Genomic DNA, 10698 nt, shown 5'->3' on the forward strand with positions numbered 1-10698 from the left:
GGTAAAGCATGATCTTTTTCAATGCAAAAAGGCCATTCATTTTATGGACACCGAGCCAAGTTCCTGTTTGTACACTGACTAAATTGTTACTAGGAATTGCTTAAGTGCCCATGTCTTCTGTTCTTCAAGTAACTCGTTTTTTCTAGACATCTGATGTGTTTTGTGAGCTTTTGCCCTGGTTTGTAAATGAATATGGGTTGAGGTAAAACAAAGTACTACTAAAAATTGCTTTGCTTTTGATCTTCTGTTTTCAAGTAGTTATTTTTAGACATCTGATGTGTTCTGTGAGCTTTTACACAATTTTTTTTTTTTTAAATGTTGGTTACAAAAGACCAGATGGTTTTACTGGGATCAATTTTGTTTCTCTGATGAATACCCTCAGTATTTATGAATCATCTTACACCTATCTCTGATCGAGTGGCTGCGGCCACCTTGGAATTACTCACAACCTCAGTGGATACTTTTTACCCTTTTCCCTCCCTTCCCCACATCATCCCCTCTGTCATTTTTGTTTCTGCTTTTTCTTTTCTTTCTTCCCTCTCCTTCCCTTTCCTCTATTTAACAACCCTTTTAAGATCAAAAAGGTTGATGCATATTGCTACAGCTTGTTGCCGATTGTTAGATCCAGTCATTGTAAGATCCTATTTTGTCAGATATCTTGACTGAGGTCTGACACAAATAAGCAGGCACGAAGATCCTTTGATCACATAATTAGTCTTTGTAGACAACACATATCAGCCTTCTCCAGCCCTGCTGGCATACTCTGTATTCTCGGACTTAGTCATTGTGAATACCAGTTTTTATCCTGTTGACCAGGGGTGGGCAATTATTTTTTCGATGGGGCCACATGAGAAACTAAAAATATTTTGGAGGGCCGGGCCAAAAGGCTAAACTCAATACTGCATAAAATCAATTGTATTTCTTTATAAAAAGCAGTAAATATCATTGTTGGACAACTGGTACGAGTACTTGTTATAGTTAAACAATGAAAAAGTGAGGTTGCCTTACAAGAAAACATTTTTAATTTATTAAACAAAATTTCCCAAAACAATTAACATTTTTCACTATTTGTGACTCATATTAGTGAAAATTTCCAGAGACTGCGGACATGATACCAGAGAGGATCAGAGACTGCGGACATGATACCAGAGAGGATCAGAGACTGCAGACATGATACTAGAGAGGATCAGAGACTGCAGACATTGTCCCCATAAAGTCCTGCCAAACGACAATGTATGCCGTGTCATAAATTATGGTTTATGTATGTCTTATTGTCTTAGTGATTGATTCACATCACAACTTCATTGATAGCTTTTTTTTTTTGTATGATTTTTAGTTTTGCTCATTACTGCCACACACGTGCAATGCATGGCTGCATGTGTGTGGCAGTGATGAGCAAAAGCAAAAATCATACAAAAAATAAGGGTATCAATTTCAAATCAATGAAGTTGTGATGTTAATCAATCACTAAGACATACATAAACCAGTGTGCCATCAATTGCTGCCAGTTTGCCATCAATTGCTGCCAGTGTGCCATCAATTGCTGCCAGTGTGCCACCAGTGTGCCATCAATTGCTGCCAGTGTGCCACCAGTGTGCCATCAATTGCTGCCAGTGTGCCATCGATTGCTGCCAGTGTGCCATCAATTGCTGCCAGTGTGCCATCAATTGCTGCCAGTGTGCCACCAGTGTGCCATCAATTGCTGCCAGTGTGCCATCAATTGCTGCCAGTGTGCCACCAGTGTGCCATCAATTGCTGTCAGTGTGCCACCAGTGTGCCATCAATTGCTGCCAGCATCCCCACAAGCAAGTACCTGATGATGATGATGATGAAATCTCTGTCCTGTCAGTGTTTTGCTGCCTGCAGTCCTCGGCCGTCACAGTGTGAGGTGAGGAGTCAGGACCGGGTCATTACTTGGCGGGAATTGGGGGACTTTTTTGAATTCGGGGACACTCACTCCACGTGGTGACGGGCGGCTGGGAATGCCGTCAGCGGGGGGTGGGAAAGGAAGCGTGGCCAGCTCCAATGGCTTCTTCGGCTGAATCAGCGGGGGGTGGGAAAGGAGGCACGGCTAACACCCACGGGTTTCTTCGGCTGCACCAGCGGGGGGGCAGGAAAGAGGTGCGGCTAACACCCGCAATTCTTTCGGCTGCAAATTCAGACTTCAAATTCAGATTTCTAGCGATCCGCCCGGGGGCCGGATTAAAAGGTCCGCCGGGCCGTATACGGCCCGCGGGCCGTAGTTTGCCCACCTCTGCTGTTGACTGTATTGTTTTCTGGTAAACAAGCTATTTGACATTTAATTGTCATCTTTTGTGCATCTTTAAATAAAATGTGAGTTTAGGTAAAACTGTTATGTTTATAGACACAGTCTGCCCAATCTACAGAATATAGGTGGTCATAAATTTAGAAATGTTTGAAAGATGTAAGGATGGTTTAGTTCCCTATCGTTAATTTAATTTACTTGTTATAAATACAGGTGAGATATACAGTACATTTAAATAAAATGCATTTATTTACAATAATAATATGCAAATTTCCATGCCAACAAGATTTAAAGTACAGAGCTAAAGGAGTATTGATGTGTTCAATTACCAGTGTAGACAGTGGCAGTTACTGCTCTGCTGGGCATAAGACACAAGAGAATTTCATCAAGCACCTGTCAGCTTATGCACGAGACCCTTTTCAACCCTTTATTTGTTGGTAATCCTACATGCGAGGAATGATGATACAGGAAGTGCTGGGTACAGGAACCTGGAGATTTCAGATTGCTGAATAAAAAGACATGCTCATATACTGGTTAGCATATTAACAATGAACTCTTTCTGTTTTGTATAAAAACAGATCCAGATACATTCACAGTTTTTGTATAACCAGAAAAGTTTCACTACACATAAGGTGGCTATATATTCTAGCCATGTCAATGTTCCTTTTTATTGTAGTCCTTAAATGTTCTGCAAACAGTAGCTCAAATTTTTGGATTAAGGACACTGCCTTTAATGCTGTTATTCTGTGAGTCGCAGATTCATTCTCTCCAGAGAAATGGCATGTGCAATCTTCTGTCATATTCCTCTGTATCACTTTTGCTACCTGTATTTGGAATAAAATGAAAAAGGGTAAATAAGCAGATACTTTTATACCAACCCAGCACAGAAACATGTACTGTTAATTCACACAGCCGGCTATGCTGATAACCTATATGCCTTTCAGAACCAGGATAAGGCCCAAAAAATTGGGCTTTGAAGTGAAGACCAGAGCCTAATACCAACAGGCACCGGTTCTTCAACACCTCTGGTGCTCCAGCAGTTGTGTGAATTTAGGGTTTATGATAAACTTAGTAAAATTGCAAGCACTAAGTTGCTAGTACCTTGCTAATACCTGGTGTATTGTTAATGTGAACCATTGATACCTTGCATGTTTACCATGGTGAAGAGGATAACAAAAAATAAAAAAATTAACTAATAAAATACAAATAAATAGAAATAAATGAAAGGGTATCTGAACCCAAAACTGAAAGTTTCATATAACCACTACTCCCAAAATCAGAAGAAAACATTGCCATACAAGGTGATTGTATGGTGGGAGAGGGCTTTAACACTTGGAAAAAGAATCCCAACTGTGTGAAGAAAACTGTCCCCAACAAAAATTATTAGTGGAAATAAAGTTTTCTACTTTATAAAGAAGTAAAGATGTTCTAGAAAAATAATTAAAACTGGGGAAGCAACAAAAAGTAGAGAAAGAGGATGCTGAAAGCACAGGAAAGAGGAAAGAAAATAAGGATAGCGGAAGAAAACAAATGAAGAGATGGGGACGCAGAAGGAGTTTATTACCATTAGATGCACATGGCACACTGTTAGGAGATCTCGTATATGGATAAGGCATGATACCTTAAAGTGGTTGTAAACCCACTATTTGGACTTTTACCTACAGGTAAGCCTACAACATGGCTTACCTGTAGGTAAGGATAATATCTCCTAAACCTGCACGGTTTAGGAGATATTACCCCCGCAATGCGGGCGGCGCATGCGCAGGGGGGAATCCACGGCTGAAGGACCGGCATCGCCGGACCCTGCCGATTTTAAATCTCCCGCGCACACACGCGGGAGTGACGTCATCGCCGCTCCAGCCAATCACAGCGCTGGAGCGGCGATACCCGGAAGACACGCCGGAGCAAGATGACATCCTGCTCGGCGTGGACCAGGTAAGTGGTACACACCTCGTTCCAAGGTAAGTATTTCATAATAGGCTAGTATGCGGTGCATACTAGCCTATTATGCCTTTTGCATTGCAGGTTTGGGGGAAAAAAAAAAAAGTTTATGCGGTTTACAACCGCTTTAAGATGTGTTGAAGTACATTTAGTGGAACCATATGCTTCTTAGTGTCCCAGGGTGGTTTTTAATAGAAGTTTATAATTAGTATAATCTAATCTACACATACAGTACATTATGAATGAGCCTTTTGATATTTAGGCCTCATTCACATGAGGTGCTCTGCCCATAGAGCATGAAGTGGCTGTTTGTTTATATAGCTGAAGGCGCCAAGAACTGTGTGCAGACCTCCTATGTAACTCTATGGGTACGCAGTGGCTGTACAGACACAGCTACTCATCCTAATTTGACAGGCATTAAGCACAATACCTGCATTTGAGACTGCTCGTTTACCCCTGCATGCCTGTCTAAGGCATCATGTACACTAGCAGTTCCTAAACTTGAGTTTAAAAACTTTTGGCGTTTTTTTAGGCGAAGCTCCTAAACTCAACTCCATAAAAGCCTTTGTGTCCATGTACACATAGGCATTTAGGATTGTTTAGGAGCTGCTGCGGTTAGGGGTGGTTCAACCTCCCTCATCCTCCCTATCCTGAATGCAGAAGAATCATGTTCAGGATAGGAACGTTTCGACTGCTGGCTGTGGGAAACCGCGAAGCACCACAAAACCATGGCGAAATTGCGATATACTGTACATATACCATAGTTTGTAGACGCTATAACATTCACATAAACCAATTAATATACTACGTATTGTGATTTTTTTACCAAAGACATGTAGCAGAATAAATTTTGGCCTAAATTTATTACAAAATTTGATTTTATTGGATATGTTTTATGACGGAATGTAGAATATATTTTTTTAAATTAAAATAACAAAAATAATGATCAAATACCACCAAAAGAAAGCTGTATTTGTGTGACAGAAACTATATAACATTTTTTCCTTTGCGTATTTTGCATGACTGCATACCAGTTAAAGTAGCACAGTGCTGAATAGCAAAAAAATGCCCTGGTCATGAATGGGGTAAAACCTTTCAGAGCTCAAGTGGTTAAAAGTGTACTCCACTATATTTCTTATAAGTAAAACCCTGAAATTATGTGAGTCTCCAGGATATGCAACTTATGCATCATTAAAGGGGCAGAGCTAAATCACAAATATTTTTACAGGTAAATGTATAGGTACTGTATTTCAAGTATATTTAGTTGTTTAGCTGCAGCTTAGCTTCAGCAGAAAACACATATTGCGACATCTAGCGTTTGTACCACAATCATTTCTCGTACATGTGAGCAAGTTTTTAGGGGTGAAATGCTTTGGGGGAGCGCGGTATGTTGGGTGGAGACAGAATGTATGCATTCATTTTTGTTCATGGAATAAAACAATACAAAGAATTTAAGATGGTAGTGCGACTCGTGTGTTTTTACACTTTTGTGGAAGCTGAGATGGGTATAGAAGTCATCACCCTAACAGATTTTGAACGGAGAGCGGAGGTGAGTTGGAGCAGTGTTGCAGATTTGGGTATGTGTCTATTGTTGAGCAATACTTTAATACAGATATATTTCTAAGACATACAGTATACTTTTCTCAAACCAATATAACTTAATTAAACATTCATGTGTGTTTACATAAATCACAAGGAAACTAACATTTAGATTAAAAAAAACATGATCTCTAATAAACATCTCTTTACAAATAAATCTGCTTACCTTGCATTTTTATGCACAAGCAAAAGAACTGCACCACTTTTGATGTTGAGATCCTTAATAGTTTCATATTCTCCTAGTTCTCTCCCATTGTAGGAAAAACATTTCTTCCAAGAGGTGATTCCTTGTTTTACTAAATTAACCCTGATGTCTTTTATAGTGTTCCCTGGTCTGACCATCACAGACACCATCTGGGAGTCCTCCGGTACGTGAACTAAGATCTCAAATTTCACCCAGTGTAAGCTTAATCGCCTTAGTTTTTCCATAGCACCATGTTTAAAACATTTTGCAAGAGCAGAGGCCAAACCTTGGAAAGGATTTTGAATAAATTAAGTTCTGGTGTTTCTTGTCTAACAGGTATTAGCTGCATTCTTCATGCAGATACAAGTGCACACCAGGCATGCAGAGTCTTGTACAGATGACAATCATAAATTAATATACTAACTTGCACTGTCCTGTGTTAATGTTTGCAGGAAGAGTATTAGATATACGACTTATATAATTGATAGAATCAAATAACTAGTAATGAAGTAATGTTTTGTTTCCTGTTCCATTTTTGAACCTCTTGCATGAAATAAAATATTGACTGCACCATAAAATTGTGGGTTTGTGGTTTATGTCATTTGACCCAGGGTCCCCTCACAGGGTCCCCTTTCTCAGGGAAATCCAGAGACAGGTCGCTGAGTTGCCCTGAGGTTGGTGACCTAGGCTGACATTACTTTCCTCTACTGCATTTAACCACTTAAGCCCCATCCATTTTGCAGCTAAAGGACCAGGCCACTTTTTGCGATTCGGCACTGCGTCGCTTTAACTGACAATTGCGCGGTCGTGCGACGTGGCTTCCAAACAAAATTGACGTCCTTTTTTTTCCCACAAAAAGAGCTTTCTTTTGGTGGTATTTGATCAGCTCTGCGGTTTTTATTTTTTGCGCTATAAACAAAAATAGAGCGACAATTTTTTACTTTTAACTTTTTACTATAATAAATATCCCTAAAAAATATATACATTTGTTTTCCCTCAGTTTAGGCCGATACGTATTCTTCTACATATTTTTGGTAAAAAAATTGCAATAAGCGGTTTGCGCAAAATGTTATAGCATTTACAAAATAGGGGATAGTTTTATGGCATTTTTATAAATTTCTTTTTACTAGTAATGTCGCGATCAGTGATTTTTTTCGTGACTGCGACATTATGGCGCACACATCGGACACTTTTGACACATTTTTGGGACCATTGTCATTTTCACAGTGATCAGTGCTAAAAAAATGCACTGTTTACTGTGAAAATTACACTGGCAGTGAAGGGGTTAACCACTACGTGGCGCTGAAGGGGTTAAGTGTTCCCTACATAGTGTTTCTTACTGTAGACATGACACTGATCTCCGCTCCGAGTACACGGAGCCAAGATCAGTGTCATTGTCACTAGTCAGAGCAGGGAGATGCTTGTTTACACAAGCATCTCCCCACATTATACCTCCGTGAGACGATCGTGGGGATTTCCGCGGCGATCGAGTCCGCGGGACCCGCGGCCCAACTCACGGAGATGGCGGCAGGGTCGCGAGCCCGCCACCGGCGGCGCGAGTGACCACACTGACAGGCATTTAAAGGGGACGTACAGGTACGTAGATATGCCTGTCCGTGCCATTCTGCCGATGTATATGTGCAGGAGGCGGTCCTTAAGCGGTTAAGCAATACAGCTTGTACAATTCCCTGATAAAAATTGGACACACAGCAGCAGACTAAAGATATCCTAATACCGTTTTTTTGACAGCATGTTTTTTTCCTGCCTATGAGTATGGGGAAGAGTCTAAGTACACACCCTCCCTTTCTAAATTTACTTTTGAGTTCTACTTTTCATAGGATTACAAGAGATAGAGTTCTGCATTTACATTAGTAGCATTTAAAAATTGATAAAAAAAATAAATAATAATACATTATTAGATTCAATGTTGTATATGTGTGCAGTTCAGCTTTAACAGGCCGAACATGGGAAAAAATTGTCACCTGGCATGTCCAAAGTGCATATGTTGGGGGGCCCCCTCTTCCATTCTCTCTGTCCTCATGAGAGCCGGTACAATTTTAGAGCTGATCTGCAAGTATCAGTTTATTCATATATTTTTAAGGGAACTTTCTTGGATCAGAAATGTTCCCCTCCCTTAATTTAAACAAGGGGTTTATTGTTTTTTCATATGAATCTAGTTGTGTGTATAGGTATAGTTATGCATTTACATCATATATAATGCATATGTCTATGGTATATCTGTATATTTATGTCAGCCTATTTATGGTCGTGTCTATTTTTTAAAAACTTTATCATGCATTTCTGGACCACGGAACTGTGTTTGATACAATAAAGGTTTTATCATTTTATATATATATATATACAGTACATACACTCCATACACTTATTTTTACAGTAACAAGCCTTGTTTCTTTCTTCTTTGATTTTATTCTCTATAGCCAGGGATGGAGGATTATTATTGTGGACATGCCAGGTCCCAGTTTTTTCCTTTTTCACATATATGGGGTGGAGGACACCCACTTTTCTCTTGTGATGTTCAATGCCAACATTATTCACTCTCTCTGCCTTATTTGTGTGGAATTTTCTAAGTGCCTATGAGTATCCTGTGTAATGTGTATCCTACTGTATGTTGAGGATTCCTAGGTGTACTACTAGGTGTAGGATGTATTGGGTGTCATGTGTATAATACATATTCAATATAATTTTTCCTTTATTTTCAATATAAAAACATCTAAAAAAAATCTCAACATATCATTTAACAGAAGATCTACATTCCATACATTATTTTAATGTCTGAGGATAATGGGGCAGATCCACGTAGCGCGGCGCATATTCCCGCCGGGCGTAGCGTATCTAAGATACACTACGCCGCCGTAACTAATTTGTTTTTCAAATCCTCAAAGAATGAGCGCGTAAGTTACAGTGGCGTAGTGTATCTTTGGTGGCGTAAGGGCGTGCAATTCAAAACGATGTGATGGGGGCGTGTTTTATGTAAATACGTCGTGACCCGACGTAAACAACGTTTTTTTTAACGGCGCATGCGCCGTCCTTGGGGGTATCCCAGTGCGCATGCTCGAAATTAAACCGGAACAAGCCAATGCTTACGACGGTGACGTCATTCTACACAAATCCCTATTCGCGAACAACTTACGCAAACTACGTAAATAATAAACATTTTGATGCAGGAACGACGGCCATACTTAACATTGAGTACGCCACCATATAGCAGCTTTAACTATACGCCGGAAAAAGCCGAACGCAAACAACGTAAAAAAATGCGCTGGCCGGACATACGTTCGTGGATCGCCGTAACTAGCTAATTTGCATATTCGACGGAAGCGCCACCTAGCGGCCGGCGGAAAAATGCACCTAAGATCCGACGGCGTACTAAGATCGGATCGATCCCAGATGCAGTCGTATCTTGTTTTGTAGATACAAAACAAAGATACGACGCAGGAATTTTAAAATTACGCGCCGTATCAATAGATACGCCGGCGTAATTCTTTTGTGGAACTGCCCCAATATGTTTTAGATAAAACAAGTTCTGATAGTATAAAATCACCTCTCACGCTAAAACATTACACTTTGCCGGATACAATTGTTGAAGATGAACTTATGTCTGTTGGATATGTACTGTTAGGTAGATTCACGAGGGTAGCCATTGTGGCTTGCAGCTCCCCCAGGCAGGTGATCACCGCTGCACTGTTGCCAGTGAGATCCAGAAGTGCGTCATTTATGTTGCCCGTGGAGGCCAGGCTGTCTGCCACACGACGCATCTCCACGGCCATCTCATCCATATGGCGGGTCTGGGAGTCCTATGCCCTTGTTAAATTTTCAGGCAGGAAGTCAGGAACCCCCCTGGTCTTCCTGGTAGCCTTCCTGGAGCCAGAAGAGGCTTGAGGCCCTGCATATGGGGAGGCCCTTGAGTGAGTGGGTGTGATGGGGATGGATCCTGAGGGGCTGGACGAGATGGGGCTGGAAGTGCGCAACAGCTCAGCCGATAGGGAGGATTCCTCCAAATAGAGGCACACCTCCTCACCCATGGGGACCACATCCTCCTCAACCACCTCTTCATTTGAGGTCTGGGCACTCCCCTTCACCAATGTCTCTTGGGTTCCCAGGGGGTCAGGCTCATGATGTTCAGGGGATGATGGTGTGGGACGGCCAGAGGCAGATGATGGCCCAGCTCCCTCCTGGACATCTGTGGATGACACAAAACATTCACATGTTGGTGGACCCACACACTTGTCACATGTTCCCTTCTACCCCTCACATGCTACACACCAGATAGGAGAAAAAACACACTTACCTGTCCTCAAGGCTGGTTCAACTGAGTCATAGCCCTCTACTCCCTCCACTTGCTCCCTCTGATGGCACCGGGCAACCACCTGCTCTTCAGGAGTCAGCCTAAGAGCAGAGGCTGGTCCACCTCCAGTGGTGCTGGCATGCCTCCTCATCTTGCCCAGCTTCTCTTTGACCACCCAACGCAGGTCATTTATCTTTTTCAAAATGTCCTTGGGCCTCCTTACCTCATTCCCAAGGGCATTGACCTGGGTGGTGATCCTCATCAGGATCTCATTCCTCTTGGCCTTACTTGTGCCTTTACTTTCTGCCCCATGGAGGCGAGCATCATACCTCTCCATGGCCGATATAATAATCGCCCTCTCCTCTGGGGAGAAGTTTTTCTTCCTCTTATCACTGCGAGGAG

At 41.6% G+C, this 10698-nt stretch overlaps 1 long non-coding RNA gene across 1 annotated transcript; it reads right to left on the reverse strand.

Annotated features, from left to right (window-relative positions):
• Positions 1 to 2492: 2492 nt before the first annotated feature.
• On the reverse strand, positions 2493 to 6414 carry LOC120947066. Its single transcript, XR_005750817.1, has 2 exons — positions 5973 to 6414; positions 2493 to 3090 (listed from the first exon to the last, which is right to left on the reverse strand). It is a non-coding gene; the product is annotated as an uncharacterized LOC120947066 (long non-coding RNA).
• Between the last annotated feature and the right edge of the window lie 4284 nt (positions 6415 to 10698).

Source organism: Rana temporaria, chromosome 1, assembly GCF_905171775.1.
Source record: "Rana temporaria chromosome 1, aRanTem1.1, whole genome shotgun sequence".
NCBI lineage: Eukaryota > Metazoa > Chordata > Amphibia > Anura > Ranidae > Rana > Rana temporaria.